Source organism: Galeopterus variegatus, unplaced genomic scaffold (assembly GCF_000696425.1).
Source record: "Galeopterus variegatus unplaced genomic scaffold, G_variegatus-3.0.2 Scaffold2301, whole genome shotgun sequence".
NCBI classification, from domain to species: Eukaryota; Metazoa; Chordata; class Mammalia; order Dermoptera; family Cynocephalidae; genus Galeopterus; species Galeopterus variegatus.
In genome coordinates this window covers 289,070-294,080 of record NW_007728412.1, presented here as the reverse complement: position 1 = coordinate 294,080, position 5,011 = coordinate 289,070, and positions in this window count along the sequence as shown.

Sequence of the window (5,011 nt, the reverse complement as noted above, 5' to 3'; positions counted from 1 at the left end):
TACAGGACAGGAGATAATCTTGAGACATCAACAAACTTGCCCAAAGTTAGGAATTTTTTTTTCTTCCAACTTCCTTTTTTTAAAAATTTCAAACTTACAGAAAAGTTGAAAGAATAGTACAATGATTATAACCTTCACCTGGATCCAACAATTATTAACATTTCATCCTTAAATACATTATCATGTATTTTTTAAGACATCCTCCTACATAAGCACAATATCATTATCACATCCAAGAAGTATATCACTGATAAAATAATATATCTCAAAATCTCCAACTGGCTCAGAAATATTATAGATAGCTGAGGTTTTTTGCCCCTAAATAGTGTTCCAATCAAGGATCGTGCATTGTATTTGGTTATCATGTTTCTTTGGTTTCAGTTTCCTTTAATTTAGTATAGTTCTCCTGCCTTTTTCATTTTTAATCTTTCATGACATTGGCATTTTTTGAAGAGTCTAGATTAGTTGCTTAGGAGAGCCCTACATTTTGGATTTGGCTCATTATTTCCTCATTTTGGCACGAATTTTACACAGGTGATATTGCATATGTTATTTCATATCACATCAGGTACCTAAATATCCGTTTGGCCCAATACTGAATATGCTAATTTTGATCCTTTGGTTAAAGTAGTGTCCAGCAGATATTTGTATTACAAAGGCACCTTCTTCCCTTTGTAATTTTTAAGTAATTTGCAGGGTGATGTTTTGAAACACTATATCCTGTTCTCCAGCAATCTTTCATGCAATGGTTTCAGTATCCATTCATAATTCTTGTCTAAATAATTCATTATACTGATGGTTACAAAACAGAGATTTTTCTAATTTCATCATTTCTTCTAAATTGATCAACTGTCATTCTTTTATAAAAACAAAGCTTTCTCTTTTCACCTCTCTCATCCTCTCTGGAGCACCATTATGGACTTGATTCTTTTTTTTAAATCAATATATTATAATTTATTGTCATTATTTTTTTTTAATGCTCAAATGTTTCCCAAATTTAACCAAAGGAAGCCCAAGACAGTTCCTTATCCTTTGGTCATTTCCTGACTCTGCCTTGCTTTCTGGAACAATAAAATATTCTAGGAGCATGTCTCCATGCTTGACGCCTTGGAGAATTGGTCATTTCTCCAAGGAATCCTGGCTCCCATTACTAGGCAATATCCTTTAGAAATCAACATCTGAAAGTTACGGCTGGAATTTTAACCCAGATTATGAGCCTCCNGCGCCACCACGCTTCCCAAGCGGCGCACTATCCAGTGCGCCACCGGGCCGGCCCCCCAACTGTCATTCTTTTATAAAAACAAAGCTTTCTCTTTCCACCTCTCTCATCCTCTCTGGAGCACCATTATGGACTTGATTCTTTTTTAAAAATCAATATATTATAATTTATTGTCATTATTTTTTTTTAAATACTCAAATGTTTTCCAAATTTAACCAAAGGAAGCCCAAGACAGTTCCTTATCCTTTGGTCATTTCCTGACTCTGCCTTGCTTTCTGGAACAATAAAATATTGTAGGAGCATGTCTCCATGCTTGACGCCTGGAATTGGTCATTTCTCCAAGGAATCCTGGCTCCCATTACTAGGCAATGTCCTTTAGAAATCAACATCTGAAAGTTACGGCTGGAATTTTAACCCAGATTATGAGCCTCCAGGGCTTGCGCTCTAAACATTGTACTATATGACTCTAGTTAAGTATAATATCCTCCAATAAGTGAGTACACAAAAGATGCTCTAGGAATGTAAAGGAGGATGTGGGTGAGAGGAAAGGGAGGATTTGGCAGGGAAAGCTTGCCTTGCTAATTCACCTTTACTGTTATTTCCATGCTGATGCCAGAGCTATTTCATTTAACCACCTGGCCACTATGGAGCAAAGTCTTTCCTACCTGGGCCCCAAATCTATCCCGAGTTTTGGTTTTCCTGTATTTCACTCTAGTCACAAAAATCTCTGAAAAAGCTCCTCTTCCCTGGGCATTCGGAAAGGTCTAAGAGAAGCCACTCTTCTCTCCCGCATTCCCTCCTATGCCCCACTCATTTATAAATTCTTTTTGGCCTCATTGTTTCCTCAAAGTACATAAAGTTTCTTTCATAAGGAATTCTCTTTCTCCAGAGTCATCATTTGGGAGCTTCTTACTCCCACCCTCCTGATAACACACCTCTCCAGACTTCACTGTCTGAACACAGGCGTTGGTACAGAACTTCAGCATGCTTAAAACCAAATTCTATGTTTTAATTACTGTATTGGTCAGTTTCTGTTGCTTATAACAAAATACCTGAAACAAGGTGATTTATAAAGAAAATGAACTTTATTGCTTACAGTTTTGGAGGCTGAGAAGTTCAAAAGTCCAGGGAACACATCTGGTGAAGGCCTTGGTGGTGGTGACAGTGACCCAGGGGACTCACATGGCAGAAATGGTGGAACAGAGAGAGACTAACCTCTCGTGTGCTCTCCTTTTCAAGCCCTCAGAACCATGTCCCTGACCACCATTTTTAATCCATTCACTATGGCATGGTCCTACAATCTAATCACCTCTTCAAGGCCCCACCTTTCCATTACCATAATAGGATTTCTCACCCTCAGCGGTTACAGTGGGGGTTTAAGCTTCCATGAGGTTGGGAGTGGGGGACATTCAATCTACAACAATGACAGGATTTCTCACCCTCAACAGTTACAGTGGGGGTTTAAGCTTCCATGAGGTTGGGAGTGGGGGACATTCAATCTACAACAATTACTCTACCTCAGCCATGGGGGGGCATCTCTCAATCCACATATATTTTAGGAGAGCAACTTTCTATTACCCCAGGTAAGTTTATATTTGCATAGTGAGGGAGTACAGAAGATGGGCCAGGCCAGGTTTCCTTAGAGGCGATGGCAAAAGCAAGACAGCAGAGAGCCCACCTGGGCTGCAGCAACTGGAAATACGGAGCCCCGTGGACTTGGCTATTCCTAGAGGGAGCCTCTCCCTGGGCATCCTTAGTTTTGCACTGCCTTATGTTTCTTTAACACTATTGCTGCTTCTGCTCCTGCGACTGCTGTCGGTAATTAAATTAGTAGTGGTAACATACTGACCTATTCAGCCATCTCAAATTTCAGTCCATTTTATCCTACAGAGGAGATGGCCAGACCATGACAGTGCAGTTGAGTAGTAATGGAGTGATCTTTCNTTCACTATGGCATGGTCCTACAATCTAATCACCTCTTCAAGGCCCCACCTTTCCATTACCATGACAGGATTTCTCACCCTCAACAGTTACAGTGGGGGTTTAAGCTTCCATGAGGTTGGGAGTGGGGGACATTCAATCTACAACAATTACTCTACCTCAGCCATGGGGGGGCATCTCTCAATCCACATATATTTTAGGAGAGCAACTTTCTATTACCCCAGGTAAGTTTATATTTGCATAGTGAGGGAGTACAGAAGATGGGCCAGGCCAGGTTTCCTTAGAGGCGATGGCAAAAGCAAGACAGCAGAGAGCCCACCTGGGCTGCAGCAACTGGAAATACGGAGCCCCGTGGACTTGGCTATTCCTAGAGGGAGCCTCTCCCTGGGCATCCTTAGTTTTGCACTGCCTTATGTTTCTTTAACACTATTGCTGCTTCTGCTCCTGCGACTGCTGTCGGTAATTAAATTAGTAGTGGTAACATACTGACCTATTCAGCCATCTCAAATTTCAGTCCATTTTATCCTACAGAGGAGATGGCCAGACCATGACAGTGCAGTTGAGTAGTAATGGAGTGATCTTTCTGTGGCACAAAGAAAAGAATCAAGGGTCCATTTTAAACCATTCCCTTGGATCTATTCCAGATAGGGATCAGTAAAGCATCCATGCTCAGGGTCACAAACTGGCCTGGAAAACAGATCCACGACTGAGAATGCCGTGGCCTCTCCTTTAGCACTCCAGTCTAGATCTCTCCCTGTCTGCTGACAAACTCCGAGAGCCCGGGTAACCCATGACTCACACCTAACCTGTTTTTTTTGCTGTTATTTGACCACAAGCCAAGCAAAATGAACATTCATGCGGTGCTTTTGGCAGCTGCCTCACTTCAGACTGTGCTTTTCCACAGGCCATGAAAGAAGCTTTGAAGCCTTCCCTCTGCTTCACCCCAAGCTGGGGAATCACCCTTCAAGGAGCAGAGATGATCAGCTGGCAGTGAGCCATGCTGCCCTTCAGGTTAGGAGGCATTCAGAAGGGCCTGTCCTATTCATGACCAAACAATGACTGGGCCTATTCCTTGAGCTTCAAAAGGTATCAGACATCACGTAAGAGCCTTCTTCTGCATCTGCAGGGGAAAGAGCCCAGCATTTTACACTCACACTTTAACATAAGGATGTCTGTCCTTTTGCCTGTACATATGGAGTGGAAAAGCGTCCCATTGCAGGGCTCTAGAAATGTTCTGCAAACTCACACTCAGTTTACCAATAACTTACAACAGGATCTGGCCTCATATTGGGTCAGGATACAATGCAAAGAGCACTGGGATGAATGGATGGATGAATGAACAAATGAAGTTAGAACACAGAACGAGTAAATGGAGTAAGTGAATGAAGACTGAACGAATACCAGGGAATCTGGGTCTTGGTCCTGGCTCAAAAGACTCTTCCTGGCCTCTCATTTAACCACTTGGACATCAACAGCCCCATTTAGAAAATAAAAGGCTTGGGGAAATTATTGTATCTCTTCCAGCTACAGGTTTATTATTTCACTTTTGTTAATATGCAGATTAACAATCAAGGATAAAATCAGTTTATCATGTCTTTGAGATGAAAATGTGACCAGCACTTACTAGAATAAGAATGATATGTTAATAAACATTAAACCAGTAAATTTTACCTCTCACAAAAAGTTTCACTTCATTCTTCCACTTTTGACAACAAATCATAAAAGACACAGGGCAGAATAAAGCAGGTATGCTAAAAGAGTTTAGACCTTCTCTCTTGTGCCCAAACAAGGCCATATGCTTAAAAACTAGTTCTTGGTAGAAAACTATATTTTAAATTCCTTTAAGATATC